The sequence below is a fragment of the Carassius gibelio genome, chromosome B12 (assembly GCF_023724105.1).
Source record: "Carassius gibelio isolate Cgi1373 ecotype wild population from Czech Republic chromosome B12, carGib1.2-hapl.c, whole genome shotgun sequence".
Taxonomy (NCBI): domain Eukaryota; kingdom Metazoa; phylum Chordata; class Actinopteri; order Cypriniformes; family Cyprinidae; genus Carassius; species Carassius gibelio.
In genome coordinates, this window is record NC_068407.1 from 16,579,779 (window position 1) to 16,592,156 (window position 12,378).

Genomic DNA, 12,378 nt, shown 5'->3' on the forward strand with positions numbered 1-12,378 from the left:
ATTACTGTGATAACAGGACAAGACTAGAGGAAATCTAGTGCCTACGGTGAAGTGCCTAAGGGGAAGTGAGCCTAGACTAGACAGCGTGACATTACCCCCTCCTCCACGGAGCAGCTGCCAGATGCTCCACCCGAACCCAAGGGAAAACCAAAGACACAAAGAGACCAGGAGGGAGGTGGAGCGGCGGAGGACCAGGGGGAGGGACGGAGGGCCAGGTAAAATGGGAAAAACACAGACAAGAGGACCAGGTAGAATGGGGAAACAGAGACAAGACGACCAGGTAAAATGGGGAAACAGAGACAAGAGAACCAGGTACAATGGGAAAACAGAGACAAGGGAAGTGCAACATAAAACAAGGAGTCCAGGAGGGTGGTGGACCGGCGGAGGATCAGGTGGAGGGACAGAGGGCCAGGTCCTTAGAGGGAAACAGAAAGAAAGACACAGACAAGTAACCCAGGAGGGAGGTGAACCGGCGGAGGATCAGGGGGAGGGATGGAGGGCCAGGTTCATAGGAGGAAGACAGACAGAAAAAAAAAAAAAAAAAAAAAAAAAAAACACAAGTCCAAGAAAGACATCACGTGACACCCACCAGGGCAGAGAAGAAGACCACCACATCCGGGCGGCCGAAGCAGACGCCCCCCCCCAGGGCAGAGCAGAATACCACCACATCCGTGCATCCGAACTAGATGCCCCCCAGGGCGGAGCAGAAGACCACCACCTCCATGTGGCCGAATAAACAGGAGGATAAGTCTGATTGGGCAAGTCTGAAACAAAAAACCTGAACAAGTTAAGGGTAGCCTCCGTGGCCACAGCAGGATCAGTCGGGTGCTCAGAGAGTTCAACTGAGACGTGACGAGGCTCTGGAAGTTCCGCAGAAGCGTGGAGAGACTCTGGTAGATCATCAGACACATGGAGAGACTCTGGTAGTTCATCAGAGACGTGGAGAGGCTCTGGTAGATCCATAGAGAAATGATGAGACTCTGGTACTCCCATGGTGTTTCCTTGTTCATGAAGATCAATGGTGACTCGAATTCTCCCCTGAAGATCACCGGTGACTTGACTCTGTCCTTGAAGATCACCGGTGACTTGACTCTGTCCTTGAAGATCACCAGTGACTAGACTTGACTCTGAAAGGTCAACGGTGACTAGCCTTGACTCTGGAAAGTCCATGGTAACTAGCCCTGACTCTGGAAGGTCAATGGTGACTAGTCCTGACTCTGGAAGGTCAACGGTGACTAGCCCTCATTCTGGAAGGTCAAAGGTGACTAACCCTGACTCTGGAAGGTCAACGGTGACTAACCCTGACTCTGGAGGGTCCATAAGCACCTGACTCGACTCTGGAGGGTCCACGAGCACCTGACTCGACTCTGGAGGGTCAACAGGAATCTGACTCGATTCAAGAGGATCAACTGGAACATGACTCGACTCTGGGTGGTCAACAGGAGCCTGACTCAACTCTGGATAGTCAACTGGAATCTGATTCGACTCTGGAAGGTCAACGGTGACTAACCCTGACTCTGGAAGGTCGACGGTGACTAACCCTGACTCTGGAGGGTCCATGAGCACCTGACTCGACTCTGGAGGGTCCACGAGCACCTGACTTGACTTTGGAGGGTCAACCGGAACCTGACTCAACTCTGGAAAGTCAACGGGCACCTGACTTGACTCTGGAAGGTCAACAGGAATCTGACTTGATTCTGGAAAATCAACTGGAACGTGACTCGACTCTGGAGGGTCAACTGGAACCTGACTCAACTCTGGAGGGTCAACGGGAATATGACTCGACTCTGGAAGGTCAACGGGAATATGACTCGACTCTGGAAGGTCAACTGGAACCTGACTCAACTCAGGAAAGCCCACTGTAGCTGCCATCCTCTGCTGTGGCTCCGGGCTGGCGGCCACCTTGTGCAGTGGCTCTGGGTTGGTGGCCATCTTGTACTGTGGTGCTGGCTCAGCAGACGTGACGTGAACAGTCTCTGGATCGGCAGACGTGACATGAACACTCTTGGGAATCTCTAGGATTTTGACAGCATGGAGAAATAATCCAAAAACGTCTCAGCGGCCATCTTGGGCGTTGACGCTAAGCTGGCGGCCATCTTACAATGTGGCGCTGGGCTGGTGACCACTTTGTGCTGTGGCGCTGTGCTGGCGTCCATCTTGCCCCGTGGAACTGGGTTGACGGCCATCTTGTGCAGTGTTGCTGGACCTGCGGCCATCATGGGCAGTGGTGCTGGGCCGGTGGCCATCTTGTGCTGTGGCGCTGACTTGTGCCTCCTCTCCCCTCTCTGTCCACAATGGGGAGACGGCAGCTCCCATCCGAACTCAGGGTCGACGGGGGGCCACAGTGGAGAGCGATGCCGGACCTCCTCTTGACCACTCACTCCTGAGCGACCTCCCCTGGTCCCACGGAACACGACCAGGCAGGTACCCTCAAAACCATACCTCTCCCACTCGGTGGCTGGGGAGGAAATATGAACAGACATACTGCTGGATCTCGTTGATGGAGTCCTTCTGTGACGATCGTTGCCCAGAGAGACACAGGGAGAGCGAGAGATCCAGTTGCAGGTATTTTTATTAAGGGATAGTCCAAATCGTGGTCAAACAACACTCCAAATGTCAAAACCAAAAATCAGTCCAAAAACAAATGAACAAATAAACAAAAGAGGGAACAGGAAAGGAAAAGAAACAGGAACCTGGAGGACGAGAAGACAAGAAGGAATCTCGGAAGACGAGAAGGCTGAACATACGAACGGAAAGGACTCCATACAAACAACAGGAAAAGACTGGAATTTATAGGGTTCTGCACAAAGTTATAATTCTGCACAAAGTTGAGCATCCATTGTCTTAATGCAAAGGCAGCAGCAATCCTACAATATACTAGAGCTACTTAAAAGATGTTCACGTGAAGATACACAGTCCAACAGACATTTAGTCTCACCATTTAGCAGAGTGCAGTGAATATTGCTTAGCTGCTTTATTGCTAATCCACACATTACAGAGCAGCCTCTCCACATGCTTGCACTAGAACATGTGCCTGAAGAGCATCTGGTATCTTGTCAAGGCTTTTCTGTACAACAGAACACTGTGTTAAAGGAGTTTTCTCATTGTTTAGTGCTTAACGACATTTGAAAATGTGTGACATTTCCAATAACGCAGTGTGTAATGTGCAACATTTCCAAAAATGTAGTGTGTAACGTTCAACATTTCTGATAACATAGTGTGTAACGTGACATTTTCAATTACACAGTGTGTAACGCTCAACATTTCCAATGACGCAGCGTGTAATGTGCGACATTTCCAATGATGTTATGTGTATGCAATTTTTATCGGGGAACCTCCTGGAAACGCAATTGGGCTAGTTTTGAGAAGCAAGTGGGCAGGATTTGTTTTAAAAACCTGGCAATCCTGATCTGAAAGCACGTGCTGGAGATGTACTTATAATCACAGGAGCGTCTTTACTGACAAGATGCGCATGAAAATCGCAGTAGATTTTTTGCACAGCCTTAGTAATGTGAGGCATTTCCAATAATGTAATGTGCGACAATTCCAATAATGTAGTGTGTAATATGCGTCATTTCAAATAACGTAATGCGTGACAATTCCAAAAAAGTAGTGTAATGTGCTTAATTTCTAATAACACAATGTGTAATGTGCGTCATTTTCAATATTGTAGTATATAATGTGCAACATTACCGATCACACAGTGTGTAACGAGCAACATTTAAAAAAATGCATGGATTCCTATTTAAATTAAATCTCTTGCTGAAAATTCATCAAACAACACAAAAAATAATAGCACCCTAAGTGCATGAAATAGTGCAACCACTTTGCAAACAATACAACCATTTAGATGGGTGACAGTAGCCATTTTCACACACAAAACGTTAAATTGCTGGATGACATTTTCTCTTGCCAGTAAAAAAAAACCTGCTTTGCTTCATGAATCATCCGTCTTATATATTTATTTATAGTAATTAACTAGCAGACTGTGATTTGCCATAATTGCAATTTCAGCTTTATTTCAAAGCACATAACACATCCGGAGTGGACAGACAAATTGCTTTTTGTTGGAATCTTGTCACATCACATCTGATTAGGGCATGCTGTAAGTGCAGAATAACTGGTGTATCGGCCAGCACAACAAAGACAAAAGATACTGAGTAAAATTACCTGTCTTTAAGCAAAAAATGAAACTGAACAACAATTTGTTTTTCATTTGGATATCTACTCCAAAAGCAATTGCCCAACACCTTTACGCCCGACTGTTACAAAGAATACACAAACATACTCTACATATTACAAAGTGCGACTGTTGAAGTAATTGAAGACGACAATTGACAGATGCACATTTGACCTTTAAATTATCTTTGAAGGGTGTGTGTTGGCAGTGCTCATTCTTAGGGCCAGCTCCAGCAGGGCCTCCAGCCGTGGAGGAATGATGTCACAAACCGGCTTCTTCAGTTCTTCCTCCGTCAGATCCATAAAATGGATGAAAAAGTCTCCTGTATCCACTAAGAAGTAATGTTTGATTGACCTCTTACACAAAATGTAAGAAATTAGGTGATATTCAGTTCACAGCTGCTGAAAATATCAAATAATCTTTAAGATTATTTACTTTGGGCTTTGGAAACAGATGACAATGTGATGCAGCTGCACCAGAATATATGTGGTTTATGCATTTTGATCAATGTTTATGCGAATAATTGCCTAAATTAAAGAAATAGTTCACCCAAAAATAAAAATTGTCTTTGTTTCTTCAGCAGAACAGATTTGGAGAAATTTACATTTACCTTTATTTATGGCAGATGCTTTCTTACAAAGCGACTTGCAATTTAGCATTTCATTCTCTGCATTGAATGAATGCTCTCAGAATAAGAGTCCAAACTATTATAAAACATCACAGTTATCCACAGTCAATTAATGTCTTGTGAAGGGAAAATCTGCATGTTACTAAAAAATTCATTATTAAAGGGATACTCCACCCCAAAATGAAAATTTTGTCATCACCTACCCCCATGTCTTTCAAACCCATAAAAGCTTTGTTTATCTTCGGAACACAATTTAACATAATTTGGAGGTAAACCTTGAGGCTTTTGACTGTCTCATATACTGCCAAGTAACTTACACTGTCAAGGTCCAGAAAAGTATGAAAAGCATTGTCAGAAAAGCAGTGTTGGGCAGTAGCGTCGCTACAAGCAGCGAAGCTACTAGTTTAACTACATTTCTCAGTAGCTTGGTTATCAATTATCAAATTATTTATTTTTTTTGTACTGTTTGGAGGTCTTGCATTTTGTTCTGCAAAGGCCTACAGTATATTAAGCATGCCCATGCAACAGGTGCATACACTTCCTTGTGCGCACATTGTTAATTACATGTATTTTGATTGTTTTTGTTGCCAAATTGTTAAGGAACACAAAAAACTATTAAACTAAACAATTAAACCTGCCTTTCTGTTTCACTGACAGTTTTGAGCACTGAGATAGCATTGACTTGTAATAAAACGTGTTCAACATAAACATTTAATTTTAAAAGTAGCTTAGATGTAGCAAGCTACTGTTGATGTAGCTTAGCTTGCTACATTTCCCAGGGGGGTAGCTTCAGTGTAGTGAAGCTTCATTTACTGTACAGTATCTGGTAGCTTAGCTCACTACATTTTCCAGGTAGCTTGCCCAACACTGCAGAATAGTCCATCTGCCATCAGTGGTTCGCACCACAAGGATGAGCTGTTTTCTTTCAAATCACAGCGTAAATACTTGTAGAAAACGTATCATTGTGACACAGAAGAGCATGAGCTCTGCGTATAGCTCATATTCTCCACAATGGGGCTACGCAGATGTGGAGAGACACAGAGGAGACAGAGGAGATTGTTGAATGAAGTAGTTATTTTTGTTTAATTTGCATACAAAAGGTATTCTTGTAGCTACATAATGTTATGGTTGAACCACTGATGGCAGATGGACTATTCTGACAATGCTTTTCATACTTTTCTGGACCTTGACAGTGTAACTTACTTGGCAGTCAATGGGACAGTCACAAGACTCCAGGTTTTCTTTCAAAATATCTTAAATTGTGTTCCGAAAATGAACTATGTTTTTACAGGTTTGGATCGATTCAGTTCGATTTGGTGAACTGAATGATTCGTTCGCAAACCGGATATCCAGACTGCTTTGTTTTGAACTCTCTCTCACAACAGACACTAGTGGTGGAAATTATGAATCTTTCAAGAGATTCGTTCGTTTTCAGTTCGTTCACCAAAATGATTTGTTCAGATTCGTTTACTGATTCGTTCAGTTACCATTTCTTCGTATTACACAAAATATGCCAGCAGGTGGCGAAAAAGAGTGTATTATGTGTTATGTCTTAAGTCAACGAACGTATTCATTTGTGACAAAAACTGATCTGGCTTTATTAAAATGTGTACATAATCACATTCAGTATATAAAGTCTAATTAAGTTGTTCAGATGAACAAAGCACAAGGTTTTCCTGCATAGTTAGAATTTTAATTGTTTGGTCAGACAGTTAGTATATTATATATATACATACATAAATCAGCGATTAAACATCTAGTTATGTTCTGTTTGCTAAATATGAAAACAAGCTTTTGCATTTTTAGAGCTTGACATGCTAAATTGCCAACTGACCAGGTTTACTCATTCATTTCGCCCTCAAACGAGATAATATGTACCAGTTAATTTCATTCATGAACGATGTGTACCAGTTCAGTCATTTCATTCACGAACGAGACTTACTAAACCATTCAGCTCGTTCGCGAACGACATGGGTATCAGATCAGTCATTTCATTCACGAACGACATCATTTCAATCAACCCGTTCGCGAATGACATGTGTACCAGTTCAGTCATTTCGTTCACGAACGATAAGATTCTCTAGATCTCGTTCAGACTCATGTGAAACTGTTCAGTGGAGGGCGTATTCGTTCACTTCCATTAACAAATCACATGCTCCGTTACATCTCATACTCGAAGGCTATTGGCTCGAGGTTGAGTAATGCTTTGACAGGATGAAGCATTCATAGAAAGTTAAAAAAATTGACACAGCGACCCCACTGGATCATAGACAGTGGAAACATTTCAAAGATACCCGGTTCACCGAGCTGCGCATGCACTGCTTATAGCGTTACACCTGCTGTGGAGGGAGGAATTTCAGTGAACGAGAAATATGAGTCAGTGGATTACGTGAACGAGAACGATTCGTTCACCTAAAAGATTCATTCAAAAAGAACGATTCGTTCACGAACGACATATCACTAACAGACACGGAAGAGAAGACAATGCTGAATAAAGTTGTTGTTTTTGCTTTTTTTGGACAAAAATGTATTTTCAATGCTTCAAAAAATTCCAACGGACCCTCTGATGTCACATGGACTACTTTGATGATGTTTTTCTTACCTTTCTGGACAGTATACCGTACACACAGCTTCAATGGAGGGACTGAGAGCTCTCGGACCAAATCTAAAATATCTTAAACTGCGTTTCAAAGATAAACGGAGATCTTACGGGTTTGGAACAACATGAGGTTGAGTTATTTATTACATAATTTTGCTATCTGGGTGAACTAACCCTTTAAATCTATTCATCATAAGGCAAGTATGTCCCTTCAGAAGATTTTGATTATCACATTCAATTCAATATACTATGTTTACCATGTCTTTACGATCCATTTAAATTGTCAAAGTTTGGTTACATGGACTTTATATATTTTGAACATAAATGAAAATCTTGTATTTGGAATGACACGAGGATGAGAAAATTATGCCATAAGTTCAAATAGATAAACACCTATGGTCTGCTGCAGTACTAACAATAAATCATGATCCTAACCTTTATCTCCAGATGGAAATCTCAGTTGGCCAGATTTTTCTGAATGATTAAAGTATTGGTGTCTGAAACATTGTGAGAATTGCCACACCATTGGCTCAGATTATTTACCTCAGGCGTGAAACAAGCTCCTTTTCCTCCATCAGGAAATCAAGCAGAACCTTACTGGCATAGTAATATGTTTTTTCGATCTGCTCAACATACTCTCTCTACTTAAGCATGCAGAGAACCTCTTGGAGAAATTGCATTAGCATGAGCAAGTCAACAGTGTTGGCGCTATGTGCAGGTGAAGTGAACCCCCCAAAACACAATCTCTACCAAGGCCCCATTCAGAAATACAAACGTTTTGGCACTGACTCTGTGTCAACAGTAAAACATGCTAGAAACATAACACCACATGCCAGTGTTAAAAACATGCTAGAAACATGCTAACACCATGATAAATCATACTAGCAGTGTGCTGAACTATACTAGCAACATAATTAACTTGTTAAAATCATGCTGCCACCACACTAAAACATGACAGAAACATGTTAACAATTGTGTTAACAATAAAAAAAATAATTGTTTTAGAAACAGGCTAGTTACGTGCCAATTCATCATACGGTTGTGCAAAAACATGTTAATAATACATGATATTGGAGACATTAGCAACATGCTAACCATATAACAAAAATGTGGTAAAACATGCTAGCAATATTCTATCAAAATCTTAAATCATGCCATCAATACCTAGATGCTTTTAATATAACATCTGTGTAACCATCAGAAAAATTTTAAAAGTGCTGTATGTTAGTGTAACGATATTCCCTTTGTAATCATCGGGAAGAAGGAGGCGGGAACCGGCGCACAATCAAAAAGCATTTTAATAATCAAAAATAAATACAAAACGGCGCGTCAGCCCCTCACGGCGACTGACACGCACAAATAAAAAGCAAACATAAAATAATGTCCCAGGCCTGGTCCTCTCTCGTCCTTCACGGTCGTCACTCCAGTTTTATATCCTTCCATCTCCTACGTGGGACTCGATACGGGCGGTGGTGCGCAGGTGTAGCTCATCTCCAATCACAGTTAGTTTCTGGCTCTACTAAAGCATAAAAATACCATAATATGTTTGCAGATGTTTAAGAAACATGCTAAGTTAACATACTTGTTTATCTGATAAACAATGCTACAGTCAGTTATTCTCCTTTGAAAATGTGCGTTCCGGGCCAAAATGTCTGTCTCTGTTTTGGTTTGTGAAACCCTCCCACTGCCAAGTTACCCAATTGTATTTTGGCCCGCCGTGTTGCCAGTTGGCGGAATTTCATTCACAGCGTATTTCATTTCATTCATTGTCAAGTGCACTTGTTCTTGTTGTGTCATCACTCTGGCAACCTGCGTGTGTGTCAAGTCTGAGGAAAAAGGGCCAGGTGAAAATCAGAATTAGCTTTATTGCCAGGTATGTTCACAAATACGAGGAAATTGTTTTCGTGACAGAAGCTCCACAGTGCAACATAATGACAGTGACAGAACATAAAACACAAAATTGAATAAAAAATGTAAAAAAATACAAATAGGTAGATAAGGAACAAAAATATACAAATTGAAAATGAATGGCAGGTATATTACAATGAGCATTATGTATGTACAGGTGCAAGGTATGTGCAAAAAATTTAAGTGTAATCTAAAAATGTGTGTTAGATAAATAAGTGTATGTATATATAAATATAAATAGTGTAGTGTGTTCCACAGTTTTTTTTTTAATTGTTCAATTGTTTTTCAATTATGATGAATATTATAATAAGAAGAACTCAGATAAACCACATATTACCTTAGTCGTGTTTATTACTCACACTGAATCAATGAAAGCAGTTAAATCTTGTGTTTATTTAGCTGCAGCGATAGGCATTTCCTGTATTTCTTCTTCGGGGCATATTTGAATTTTTTTGCACGAAAACGCCCTCTGGCCCTCTGCTGATCACAGAACCGTGCTTCACTGAAAGATAAGCATGCCAGTCACAGCTTCTGCCTAATTGCGATTTATTGCCTTCACGATTTAATTACGATTATTTGCGCAGCCCTACATCATATGACCCCTTTTATAAAAGCCCTCTGACATTATTAACAAAACTGATTTGATATTGCAGTCAGGGTTTCAAAAGAACACCGCCGACCCACCACATGCAGTTGAAAAATCAACTGTGGCAGGTTACGCATATCAAACCATTAGCCAATTTGGCAGGTTATGAGTCATAAATTGAATGTCCTCCTAACAGGAACCTCCAACTTTAGCAAAACAAAAATGTCTTTAAAAGATCAAACACAATACTTATTTGTATGCGTGCACATGCACAATCTAAAAGCTCCACTCATCTTTAACTTAATTTCCATATATATAGAAAAATGCTACCATTATTATAATTCTTTGTTGTTCTTATTAATCACAGAAAATGTTGTTTTTATTTCTATTTAATTTTATTTGTATGGCATCTGCAAACAAGTCATGAAACAAACATTCAATGAATCAGAAGCACATTTAATAATAAATACATTTTAATATAAGATGTGATTTTGATCAAAGGCTCTGATTTTGGAAAACCATGTCAAACATATCAATAGCCAAACATATCAATAGCCATCACGGGATCTCCCACAGGGGTGAGGCTAGTGATGAAATCCCTAATCAGCGCAGGCCGGTCATAAACCTAGTTTGGAAACACAGGGTTCTTCTTGTTAATGTCGGTCTCTCAGCATTTTACAGATGACCACAGTGTACACAGTTTTCAAAATTATTTAGAAAGTGAATTTAAGTAGGGATTCAGTCAGTCAGTTCAGTTTTTTTTTTCTCTCATATCATTTTAGATAACTATTATCAATCTCAGATGGGGTGGTTAAATATTATTCCAGGTCTTCTTAGGTAAATGAAAAACCTCCTACTAAGAGAGGTAGTTCCACATTATTAGGTAAGTCACAATTCTTATGAAATATGATGAGGAAGAAAGATCTTTCTGAAGATGAAAAGCATGAAAGTCTTGCGAAAGGCGCTGAAGGATCTAAGGATTCTTTGTAGCATCCTGTGTGTGTTGCTTCAAGAAAGCAACCATACATTTGTGTTGTTTTGTGTTGTTTTATTTTCTTTTCTATTCATTTATTACTCATTCCTTTATAATCATTTAATAATTGTATTATTAAATTTAATTATATAATCATTAAATCCATTTATATACACATTTTTGTGAAAAGTGGGGACATCCCATAGGCGTAACGGTTTTTATACTGTACAAACTGTATATTCTATGGCCCTACACCAACCCTACAGCTAAACCTAACCCTCACAGGAAACTTTGTGCATTTTTACTTTCTCAAAAAAAAAAAAAAACCTGTATGACCTGTATAAACTAATCTCATTTGATGATTGTAGTATTCTTAAAAAATATCATATATAAGATTTAAAAAAAATAAAACTGATTTTTCTTTTTGGTTTTGCACGGATTTCCCCTGTCCCTTTCAATTACTACATTAGAGGACTAACAGCGTCTTCACATAGACACACCACATTGGGACAAACAGTGCTGTGCGTAAAGGGAAGTAAATATTGTAATAGCATACCACTCACAAAAAGGGTGTTCCCTATATTTAAGATCAGTTTTAAACAGTTGCTTAAGGCAAACCAGACCTGTGATCACTTTTGTGCATAGTGCTTTATCCCTTCACACATGGTGTATTTGTAATTGGTCACTGTCACATTGGTATACTGTCACAAGTTGCCTTTGTTTGTACTAACTGCATAGGGACTATGCATGTACAGTAAATTAACAATGTTGCTATAGATATTAAAATGTTGTATTCCAATATGGATGTTCATCAATGTTCATTGTACCTAACAGATTGATATCACACACTACCTGAGGCACATTGGAGCTGGACGTGACATTTCCCCGCTTTTTCCACAATTCCTCCAGTTCTTGCATGGACATCTTGCTGCTGGTTGCAGGAATGCTGTACGACGTGGATTCTGCTGCAGGAACTTCAAAGTCTGAAGAATACAAGCAAAAAATTAAAAAATAAAGACACTGACAAATGTTTGAGTTTAGGGGGGAATTATGTGTACTCCTTGTGTGGAAATGAATAATGAGTTTAATTAAACCTACCTCTTTATCTTCAGTGAGTTTGTCTAGCAGATACACCAGTGGATCGAGGTTGCGTGCATTCTTTGACTTCAATTCGTCATATTTACTGAAGAAGTCTTCAGGAGTTTTGGAGTGTTCTGCTATTTTGATCTGCAAGACATGGTAAATTAGCCTCCTGCATTCACAATACATGGAATAAAAGATAATTCATTTTACTGGTAGTTTTCATGTTCATCTTAGCACTGTCGACAGAAACTGTAGAGGTCACATAAGCAGTCCTGTTCTTCTGCAGTAAATCAATATAAACCTCAGCACCTTCTCCTCCTCGGACATTAAGAAGCCCGAGAAGTTCATTTGCAGCATGATAAATCCTGAATTCACTCATGACTTCAGATGAAATCAGAAGCTGAAATCAGAAAGTGCCACC

The 12,378-nt window shown here is 40.2% G+C and overlaps 1 pseudogene; it reads right to left on the bottom strand.

Moving 5' to 3' along the window:
* Positions 1-4,356: 4,356 nt before the first annotated feature.
* On the bottom strand, positions 4,357-12,378 carry LOC127969314 (gamma-tubulin complex component 2-like; annotated as a pseudogene).